This window comes from Podarcis cretensis (genome assembly GCF_951804945.1).
Source record: "Podarcis cretensis genome assembly, chromosome: 5".
Lineage (NCBI taxonomy): Eukaryota > Metazoa > Chordata > Lepidosauria > Squamata > Lacertidae > Podarcis > Podarcis cretensis.
The window spans coordinates 18,854,852-18,866,790 of record NC_137174.1 but is presented as its reverse complement, the minus strand read 5'-3'; the positions used below and the strand labels follow the sequence as shown (position 1 = coordinate 18,866,790).

The 11,939-nt window shown below is 45.0% G+C and overlaps 1 long non-coding RNA gene across 2 annotated transcripts; it reads right to left on the bottom strand.

Moving 5' to 3' along the window:
- Nucleotides 1-891: 891 nt before the first annotated feature.
- Nucleotides 892-11,935, bottom strand: LOC307216596. 2 transcript variants are annotated; one of them, XR_013839189.1, is made up of 4 exons: nt 11,634-11,935; nt 10,172-10,278; nt 2,673-3,025; nt 892-1,249 (listed from the first exon to the last, which is right to left on the bottom strand). It is a non-coding gene; the product is annotated as an uncharacterized lncRNA (long non-coding RNA). The 2 variants fall into 2 exon arrangements; XR_013839190.1 differs by lacking the exons at nt 10,172-10,278; nt 11,634-11,935 and adding an exon at nt 7,255-7,395.
- Nucleotides 11,936-11,939: the final 4 nt, after the last annotated feature.

Genomic DNA, 11,939 nt, shown 5'->3' with positions numbered 1-11,939 from the left:
GCATCTGGGATCCAGAAGTACTGTGGCTCTGACCTTAAGAGTTCCATTTAGACCACAATGACAAATGTTCCATCTCGGGAACATTTCAGCTTGCCAGATGGAAAGACCCCTTCTTTCATCCCCAACCCATGCACCCTAGAGCCACTTGGGGGGGGCATGAGGCCACACATGGGGGTTGAGAAGGGGAAAGTGCACCTTTGCTTTCGCTTTTAAAGATTTTTATTAGATTTTCATAACTTTAACCAATTGATTTCAAACTTCAGATTTGGTTATATATTTCTCTTTTAATTTGACTTCCCACCTTCCCTTCTATGCTGTTTATATGCCCATCCCTTTTGTAGACTGCATAATGTCGCACATTTAATCTAATACATATTCCTCTACTACATTGCACATTTCCTCTAATATGCATTCCTGTATTTCGTATACAGTCATACCTCGGGTTACAGAAGTTTCAGGTCGCATTTTTTCAGGTTACGGACCACTGAAACCCAGAAGTACCGGAATGGGTTACATCTGGGTTTCGGTGGTCGCGCATGCACAGAAGCACTAAATCATGCTTTGCGCATGCGCAGAAGCGCCGAATCGCAACCCGCACATGCGCAGACACGCAGACGCAGGTTGCGAATGCTGCAGGTTGCGAACGTGCATCCCGCACGGATCACGTTCGCAACCTGAGCGCCCACTGTATTATCGTTTCTTCCCATCGCTCAGATTTCAAATCCTGTCAGCAATTTCATTTCAATCTCCCCAAAAGTTTCCACTCTTCCATAAATTGTCATTGGACCATTTGGGGGAGCATTTGTAACTGGGGGTCCCTTAAAAGTGCAAGTGCATCTTGGTTGTAAGCCGCCCTGGGTTCTCACGTGAGGAAGGGTGGCATACAAGAAATTTTTAAAAAATGTGGTTTACGTATCTTTCTCCAATCTGGTTAAATGCTTTATTTTCCTTTCTGCTTTCAGGCACAAGAACAACTTTCTCCCATGTGTTGAAATGTGCTGATGTGGAAGAGGCAGGTGACCTAGCCTTCCATCCAAACTGTTTGAAAGTCAGCCTGCGGAACTATTGTGCTCCTTCCATGGCTCCCATTCACTTCCAGGGGCTTGGGCAGGAATATTTTCCAGTGGGTTGTGCTTCTCTTAGCTGTAAGAGGGTGGATATTAGGATCCTGCGTTCTTAGAGATGGCCTGAAACATATTAGTGCCCAAGGCATAAGAAGAAGGCGGAAAGAAATCTGAATGGTCTTCCCCTGGTGGTGAAAATATAACAAACCAAATAATTGACTATTTGCTGCCTTTTAATAGTACCCCCAAATCCCTCGCCTGAGGCGGGCTTCCTTGTGCTGCTTCTTGATAGGGCCGGCCTTGAACATGCTTCTGACAGCTTTGGTGTACACAAACACAGACACGCACACTCGCCACAAAGGAACCTATCAATTTTCAGCTCAAGATACACACACAGGATCCAGTAAATAAGGATTCGGGGAAAAGAGATGGACCGCAGTTCAATTAATTTTAGCTTTGCATTGCTGGGCTGTGGGGAATTCTAATCAATACAGAGAGCTTTCAGCTTGCTAAACATAGAGCACATTTCATACAAAGCTGAACATTTTTCTCCTTGTCATACAGAATTATCTTAATTATTGTTTCGGGGAAAAGCCTTACACAAAATCATCCAGTAGTCTCCCCCTCTCCCCCACCCACCCACAAAAAAAAAAAAACCCAGCTCAGAAACTCATCACAGCAATAATTTATGATTCCCCCCCCTCCCATTTTCCCTCTCCTAACATCTTGGTCTTGTTTGATATGCTTGCCATTTCTTGCTGACAGGGAGGTCGATTAAATCACATTTATATTGTAAACGTATGCATTGCTTTTTACCCTAGGCGGCGGATGAAGAGATACATGGCCCCATGGGAAAAAGAAGCCAATCCACTCTCATATTGCAGATTTCTGCCGGTTGGAAGAAATGAATGGTTGCCAGGGAGAGTTGGGAATTACTTGAGGATGCAAATTGTTATTTTAAAAACCTTTTGAGGAAGGCTCTCCTTCCCTCCCCAAAGTCTCTCCCCCACCCCCCCAATATCTTCACATCCTTGATTTGTGCTGGTTTCTAGAAAGGCACTTCAACAACATTCTTCAGGGCAACTGCAAAAACCAGACTTTTAACCTGGTCTGCACAAAGTAGCAGAGAGAGAGAGAGAGAGAGAGAGAGAGAGAGAGAAAAGAAGAAGAAGAAGAAGAAGAAGAAGAAGAAGAAGAAGAAGAAGAAGAAGAAGAAGAAGAAGACAATCTATTAGGAAAAGGTACTTTGTGGTGGCAGAGGGGAAAGAGAGTCTCCCCAGTTTTTTGGAAGGTGATGAGAGGGACACAACTCCAAATGAATTGATAAAAATGAGGAAGGCGGAAGGTTCTTGCCAGAGGCTGAGGGGGAGGGAGAAACGAGCTGCAATGCCATTAACCTAAAAGGAAGCGTTCAGTTTTGTAAATTATGCATAGCTCTCACTTTGTGCTTTTCCTTCTTCAAGTTTCCCCCCTCAAATGACTAATTAGGGAACATTCAAGAGTAGAAGGGAACATTCGCAATAATGCAGAGGAGCTCATACAGAGCAAACTCCTGGTGCATCCTTTAAAAGCCTCCCCTATGCCACTCCCCTTCTTTTTTCCACTCACATATCCTGATAATGATCTTCACGCTTCCAAGTCCTATCACAGTAGAGCTATTCAAAGGTCTTGTCTAGGAACTGCACTCATTTCCTCTTGTCGCTCCTTATGCCCGGAACTCTCACCCTGAGTACATCCCTTCCCACCATTGCCCCTTTCAGGAACCTTAGGCCTGGAGATTCAGAGAGTAGAGCCCAAGGGGTAGATGGAGGATACATCAGAAGATGAAGCCTAGTAGAGCATGGTGAAAGGAAGGGATGGCACCGAGTGGGTCAGAGGTAGGATTGGGCGAATCTGTCAGTTCCGTTTTCTTTCAAGTTTCTCATTTAAGTTCCATTCTCCATATTTCCACATCAGTTTACCTTTTTAAAAGAAAGAAGGAAAGAAAGAAGTCCTCATGAAAATGTATCAGTATTTTAGTGCAAATTTATCCTCATATACATTTTTGTATGCAATTTTAGCTTTTGTGTGCATCTTGTATGCAATTTTACAAAGCCATTTCCCCAATATAATAGATTTTGTCTTATTTTCAATGATACATGCATTTTTATGAACACCTTAGCTCAGCATATGCAGTTTTGGCACACTCTGCTTGGCTAGAGAACCACATTACAAAATTCAGAGAAGTGCAAATTTCAGTGGAATGGCTGTGTTTCAGTTTGCATATACAGTGGTACCTCTGGTTGCGAATGGGATCTGTTCCGGAGGCCCGTTCGCAACATGAGCAGAACACAACCCACGTCTGCAGGTCACGATTTGCCACTTCTGCACATGCGTGTGGCGTCATTTTGCACGTCTGTGCATGCGCGAGTGGCAAAACCCAGAAGTAACCCTTTCTAGTACTTCCGGGTCACCGCAGGACACAACCTGAAAACGCTCAACCTGAAACAAATGTAACATGAGGTATGACTGTAGCTTCAGAAAGTGCAAATTGGGAAAGTTCTCCTTTAAACGTGAACTGAATGCAATTCGTCCCCTACCCCTAGTCAGAGGGCAGCACCTGGTGGCTTAGGATGGAGCCTAATGAACATAGGAATGGAGCTAACAGCAAAAGCTTTTCGCCTTGGCTCCTTTCCCAGAGATTCCACACCTTTTCCTGATGATTCTAGTCCTATTCATGTGTTTCTCCACGTGAATGGTAAATCAGCCTGGCCTGAGCCATTGCATGCCACACTATGCTGCTCCAATGTGTGTGCATTGAACATGGATGTCTTGGAGCGCATGAGCTGCTGGGTGGCATATGGGCATTTCACAAAACAGGAGGTCACGCATTCAGGTATAGGTTCCCCCTTTGCAAATGCCATGCTCAATATGTAGGTGGTGGAAGTGAGGTCAGCACAGCATGGCATGTGATGAAGGGGGAGGCATAGCTCTGCTCCATCTTCCTTGCATTCACTCTGGAGAAATGCATGAGCAGGCTTTCTCAGAAAGGGAGTAAGAAGCTGAAACTTCAGGAGGAATTCTGCGTTCTGACAACCTTTCCTCTCTTCTTTCAGTCTTCAGCTCAAAGCCCACATCTTCTGTGACGCCTTAGTATTTATCCCCAGCCAAAACAAAGCCCCATTACATGTAATTGTGCTTTCTGGCACTTGTCCCTTGTTAGCCTTGCCTCTGTTGTCTTCCTTCCCTATCATGGTGTATTTTTAGCCTGTAAGCTCCTGAGGACATGGACTTGTCTTTTGCTTATGTTACTCTGCAGAGCAACATAAACACTAATGGCTTCATCCTAACAACTTAATGAAGCCATCTTCCATTATCAGGGGGTGGGGTGGGGGAAAATATCCACTAATACTTCCATCTTTCCTAATGTGACCAGCAGAAGGATTATTACCTTGAGAAGCAGTATGGAATGCATCACTGGCTTGGAGAGAAAGCAGAGAGGCTGTCATTTAATATTTTCCACCAGTGTTTTGAGATGAACTTTTAAGAGCTCATGGCTCTGAAGGAGAGCCAAAATGTGCTGCTACATCAGCAACAAATCTGTGTTTGGGCCTGAATGGTAAGTCCAAATCATTACAATAGCCCTGTAAATACTGTTTCATATCCCATGATATGGGATATGAGCAGACCCAGTTAATCCCAGATCCCTTGAACTCCGAAATAATGAAAGATCAGTAGCCAGATAGGGTCATGCACCACCCTGGAGGAGCAGGTGTGCAGCTTGGGGGTATCCTGGATCCATCCTTGTTATTTGAGGTGCAAGAGGCCCCTCTGGAATGGCACATCTTCTACCAGCTTGGGCAGGTGGCCCAGCTGTGACCCTATCTGGATAGATATAGCCTAGATCCAGAGGTCTATACGGTGGTAATTTCTAGGTTAGATGACAGTGGTGTGTTGTTGAACTGCCCTTGAGGGCAGTTTGGAAACTGTAGCAGACACTAGGGTGGATTTTGGGGAGCAAACGCAGGGTGCTGAGCCGAGGGGGCACCATCTCAAGGCCCTGTACACGAGGTGCGAGGTTTTGGGAAGAAGAGGAGGAGGAGGAGGAGGAGGAGGGGGAGGAGGAGTAGTTTGGATTTGATATCCCTAAGGAGTCTCAAAGCAGCTAACAATCGCCTTTCCCTTCCTCCCCCACAACTATCATTCTGTGAGGTGAGTGGGGCTGAGAGACTTCAGAGAAGTGTGACTAGCCTAAGGTCACCCAGCAGCTGCATGTGGAGGAGTGGAGACACGAACCCGGTTCACCTGATTACGAGTCTACTACTCTTAACCACTACACCACACTGGCGTAGAGTCCTCCCTTCTCCTTCCCAAAGCCTAGTTAGCACTTTCCCAGCTTTGGGAAGGAGGTGGGAGGGCTCCAGGACCCTGACAGAGCCCTCGTGCCTCCTTCCCATAGCCAGGTACCTCCTTATCCACCTTTGGGAAGGCAGCGTGAGGACAGGGGAAGGGGCACCCAATTGTGGCCTCACACAGGATGCCACAGTACCCAAGTCCACCACTGCAGACAGGCTGCTGACCAGTACTAGACAATCTGGACATATAAGTACAGTTTGCCCCCACTTGTGCTGGCTACCAATTTGTTTCTGAACCAATTCATAGTTCTGGTATTGACATAAGGTCCATTTTCACTCAGGACCTTAAGGATAGCACTTGATCAGCACTAGTGGCCTGGCTTTTGGGTTGCTTATATTTGGTTTGGGTGGTTATTTTATGTTGTCGGTGATTTTTGTGGATGAAGGCTCTTAGTATATTTGCTTTTCTTTTAATAGGTTTCCATTGCATATTGTATGTTGGCCCTATAAATCAATTCAAGACTTCCTATGTGTGAAGCAATACATAAATCAAATACAGGGGTACCTTGGTTTACAACCATAATCTGTCCGGAGGTCCAGTTGTAAACCAAACCCAAGGCGTGCTTTCGCCAGTGGGGCCTCCCCCTAAAAATGGGTTGTAATCCAAAAAAAAGGGACACACACTTCCGGGTTTGACGTGGTTGTAATCCAAAACCGTTGCAAACCAAGGTACCACTGTACATCTAAATCTGCTTGTGTCCCTTCCCCTACCTTAATACTAGGGGCTTACTCCCTAGTCAGTATGTTTAGGACTGCAGCGTAACTCCTCATATAGGATTGCAGCTATAGCCTCACATGCAAACCTTCTAGTGATGTAATGTTAATAAGGAAAGCCCACCATTTTGCTCCAGCACCCCATGCGATGCCATGCCGACATCTCCGTATGCCTCTTTTCATCATCTAACAAGAGACTAGTTTTCTCAAATGCAGCTATTCCTAGCTGCAAATAGCACATCGAGCAAATGGGAACTACATTCATGCTATGAACACTCCAACTCTGGCAACCTTGTTATTTGTTAAAAGGGAATAAGAATTGTGGGATGAGATGCTTTCTGGAGGGATGGGGTGTTGTAAAAGGGGCTGTGGGACAGCATTCCTAAGAACTCGATTTGCAAAACGAATACCCGAACTTAAAGTCAGCTCTGCTTTTAGTAGCGTATCAGCCATGATTTCCCCAAGATGAAACTCTATTGAGCCCCAGGCTCTGTGCTGGTGCCTCTCCTGTGGGCTACTTTGGGAGCAGAAAAGAGATCCTCTTCCACACGTTGCCCTAAAACCTGACAACAGCTAGGCAACCATTGTGCAGAAACCTCTGGCTAACACTGCCTTGTTGTCTCTTTGTGCTTCCCCTGCCTGTTGTATTCATCAATTGTCTCCATTCTTTAAAAAAAAATGCAAAGAGATTATCTATCTTTTCCTTCTGCTTATATGCTATTGAACACAGTAGGCCCTGCTGTGTGGATTCTGTTCAATAATGCAATCTCTTATGTATAAAAGTGAGCTCTCAACATTCTGTCACACACTCTGGTATGACCAAGAAACAAAACCCAGGAGGGGGGATATGCAGATAAAGGTATAGGGCTGTGCATATATAGGAGCAGGAGCTATTCTCTATGTCTGGAGTGGAGGGAGGAGCGCTATACTTCCCACCCCAGATGTACCCTCAGATTACTGCTGGGCCAAAGCATTCTGCCTAGACTTGGTCATGACTTTTTGGGAATGCTGAACCCCAATTTTTATTATTATCAATTTGGGGGTGTGGATCTATTAACTTTTGACTGGGGGGGTAGACTTACCTTTGAAGACTAGGTGAGTAAGCTTTTGCTCTCCCCCACCCACAATAAAAAATGAGGTGACTTGGTTGCCCTTAACAACCCGGCAGCACCAGAATGCACTATGTCACAAAGACCTAGTTCACATCATTCTCTGTGGCATCCTTGGGGACAAAAGGTAGCTGCCCCATTGGCCAGTTGACCCTATTCCTGACAGATGATAAGGCCTAACCAAAATCTGATATTTATGTGTATGTGGGAAGCTATTTACCTAAAAATTCCTGAGGCTGTATAGACCTGTTTGATCCCAACCTTCCCTGTACATCATATCACCAGCTTTACAATACATGGGGGGGGAGGGGTCCTAAGTGGAATCAGCATGCAGATTGCAGAAGTTGCTTTGCTGTATACAGTGGTACCTCGGGTTACATATGCTTCAGGTTACATACGCTTCAGGTTACAGACTCCGCTAACCCAGAAATATTACCTCGGGTTAAGAACTTTGCTTTCAGAATGAGAACAGAAATCGTGCTCCGGCGGCGCGGCAGCAGCAGGAGGCCCCATTAGCTAAAGTGGTGCTTCAGGTTAAGAACAGTTTCAGGTTAAGAATGGACCTCCAGAACGAATTAAGTATGTAACCAGAGGTACCCCTGTATTGTTCACCAAACACTTAACATACAGAGAAAAAATGGGTTTTCTGCCTTGCGAATTATTTGGGGGATGATAGTAAGAAAGGGCCATGCTCTAAACATCTGATCTGCTGGTTGAGTGGGGTTTTGTCTATATTTGGAAACAGCTGGACACCATTTTGAATCAGGATGGTGGACTGAACCACTCTGTGGGTCTGGATCATGCCCTCCATCAGGCCAGCAGAATTTTGCCCATACCTGCTGGATGCCTGACAACAAGCCGGAAGAAAAACAAGTTTGTTAAGTTCCTGGTGGGCCACCATATATGCCTGGAAGATTGTATGGGGTTTGATATACTGTGCAGATCTATATGAATATGTGCTAGACAAGATCTCAATAGAGTATAAGTGCAATTTTCCTTGGATGGGAATCAAGGTGTTCCTAGTGCCACCATGAGATCAGCCTGGGAAATGAATGCTGTAACTCCATATTCTTAAATTGTCCTGAAGCGTTTGGACCTGGCCATTATCAGATGAAAGATATTGCACTGCATGCACCATTGTTCTGATCCGGTCAGGCTCCTGTGATTATGTGGGTAGCAGTCCTCTTCCCCATAAAGAACTGCAGCAGATTCAGTTTCTTTATCGCTACGAACTCACTCATCCTTCGCCATCGGCCTCTAGGTGAGAGAACTAGATTTATGATGTTCTCATTACTGTCCTTATGATGACTTTTGATACGAGAACAAGAGATCACAGATGAAACCGACAGCAGCATCCTGTTGGATTTTGACCTTTTCAGTATTTCACATTTTGAATCACTGACCATTCCATCTGCTCACTGCACACTGCAGAGAAGATCGGGATCGTCATGCATGACGGTTACTAGGATATAAGATGGCCAAAAAAAAAAAAAACCTGAGGGGAAGGACGTTACTGCAGGTTGGGAGATCTACGTGACTTAAAATAAAGTGTATTAAGCCTTGGTTTGGTCGAATGACTACAGGATTTCACCTGGATAAGTACAATTAAAATTCTTTGTTAAGAGCATAAATGGGAGGAGAGAGAAAGATACTGTGAAGATATTACCATCTTGTTCTGCAATCTCATTGACAGATCAACCTTCGTTGCCACAAAGCAGTGATGGATTACAGTGGTGGGCAACGTTTTACAAGTGACAAATCACACTTAATTCCTCGGGTATTCATTATCATAACATTAATCCATTTGGCACAGCAGAGAGAGAGAGAGAGAGAGAGCAGTGTACAAGCCTGTCGTATTTCTATTGTAATTTAATACAAATCTGCAATGGCTTTTCAGATATTCTTAACAGAGATCTCCAAAGGTAAATCTTTCATACCATCTAAAATATTATCATACTGTTATGGGGAAGTAATGCCTCAGCTATGCTTCAGACCATTCTTGTCCTTGGGCCAATGTAATGTGAGTTAAAACTCTGAGTTGAACTCTATGGTCTAGGTCTAGGACTGGTTCATGGGTTATATTGGGCCTACCAGCAGGCTCAACCTGGTCCACTGCACTGTTTTACCTCAGAAGTGGCACCTTGTGTGCTGCTGCTACTTTGCACAGGAAACAGTGCTCCTCAGGCCAAAAGCACAGCTTCTGAGTTACGTTAAGGAAAAGAGCATTCAAAAACCTGCTTATTACAAGAAATTCAAACTAAAATGAATCACATATTGATGCAGAAATGTGGAGGTCTGAATTTAAAATTGGACAAATGAGAAGCTGGGGGAACCAAAACTGACATATCCATTCATCTTCACTGAAATGTTTTCATAGACACGCTGACTAGCATGGGGGACAAGATGGAACCCTGCAGTATCCCCTAGGTCAACTGGCACAGGGCCAAGCAATAGTCTCTCAATGATATTCTCTGGTAGTGGGCCAACAGATAAGAAGGGAGCTACTGTCACACAGTGCCACAATTGCCATAAGTGTAGATTTGTACTATGGTGTCAATCTAAGCTGATGTGGGCAACTTTGTCCTAAAAAGGCTTTACAAATCTATCACAGAGAGCCTCTGAGTGGTCCAGCACACCACTACTCACATATCCTCCAACATCCACCATCATAATCATCATCATTTTATTATTTATGTGTGCACACTCAGATGATGACCTTCAAGCCATCCTAAATATCTTTGCAGAAGCTCATGGAAAGCTTGGCCTATTGCTCAATATCCAAAAAAAAACACAACTGCTGCACCAACAAGCACAAAACAACCCCCCGTCCCGCAGCGCCACAAATCCAACTTAATGGTGCAATGTTAGAAAATGTTTATCCTTTTCTTACCTAGGCAGTTATCTTTCCACAAGGGCCAGCATTGATGCCAAAATCCAGCGTTGCCTGAGCTCTGCAAGCACGGCTTTCTCCCGATTGAAGCGTAGATTGTTTGAGGACTGGGACATTTGCAGGGAAACCAAAATGCTTGTTTACAAAGCTATTGTACTACCAACTTTACTGTATGATTGTGAAACATGGACCACTTATAAACACCATCTCTAACTCCTCGAAAGATTCCATCAACGATGTCTCTGACCATTTTTACATATTACTTGGGAAGACAGGTGAACTAATGCCAGTGTACTGGAAGAAGCAAAGATCACCAGTGTTGAAGCAATGATTCTTCAACATCAACTTCACTGGACTGGTCATGTTGTTTGGATGCCTGATTATCGTCTTCCAAAGAAACTACTCTATTCCCAATTTAAGAATGGAAAATGTAAGGCTGGTGGTCGACAAAAGAGGTTTAAAGATGCTCTCAAGGCAAATCTAAAAAAAAATGTAGTATAAACATTGGCAACTGGGAAACACTGGCCTGTGAGTGCTTCAGTTGGAGAATAGCTTCTACCAAAGGCGCAGTGGCGTAGCGTGGGTTGTCAGCACCCGGGGCAAGGCAAGTAATTTGCGCCACCTAACCCGTGGATTTGCGCCCCCTTACCCGTGGATTTGCGCCCCCTAACCCTAACCCCCAGATGTTGCGCCCGGTGCGGCCGCCCCCCCCCCTGCACCCCCCACGCTACGCCACTGCAAAGGCGTCATGAACTTTGAGGAAGCACAAACTCAGGATGAAAGGGAGAAAAAAGTTAAGGGGAAGGGACATTTGGCAAATCCTCACCGTGATCAACTCCCATCTGGAAACCTATGTCCCCACTGAGGAAGGTACTGCGGATCCAGAATTGGCTTCCACAGTCACCTACAGACACACTGTTAAGACCATATTCATGGAAGACAATCTTACTCGGCTATGAGTTATCACCAAAGAGTAATAATTATTATTTATACCCTGCCCATCTGACTGGGTTTGCCCCAACCACTCTGGGCAGCTTCCAACAGATATAAAAACATAATAAAACATTATACATTAGAAGGCTTCCATATACAGGGCTGCCTTCTGATCTCTTCTAAAGGTTATATAGTTACTCATCTCCTTGACGTCTGCTGGGAGGGTGTTCCTGGTTCCCTGTAGCTTCACTTCTTGTAGTAAGGGAACTACAGAAGGCCCTCAGAGCTGGACCTCAGTGGCTGTGCTGAACAATGGGGGTGGAGATGCTCCTTCAGGTATACCAGGCCAAGGACATTTAGGGCTTTAAAAGTCAGCACCAACACTTTGAATTGTGCTCTGAAACGTACTAGGAGCCAATGTAACTTATTGTGCTCGGAAGTGTATTGGGAATGGTAACTTTCTGAGGATCTTTCTAAGTAATCTTTCTAAGGATTTGCAGCAATAGCCCAATCCTGACAGATCATTCACCTCTACTCATGAAAGCTGCCTCCACCTGATTCCCATCTCTTTTGCAATGCAGACCCCCTGTCAAACCACATCCTCTGACCATCTTGCAGGGAGGGGCGTGCAGGGGCTGTAGTGGGTAGGAGAGGAGGGGAAAGGCCCACTGCGCAGGCCGGGTCTGCTCATGCGAACTCCGGATCCAAGCCAAAGTAAGAAACTGCGAAACATCTTAGTTCCTTGCAACTTTTGGAAACATATATTTCCCCTTATAAATGAATCAGAAGATTTAAAAACAAAACACTTCTCAAGTCAAACTGGACAGGCCTCTGG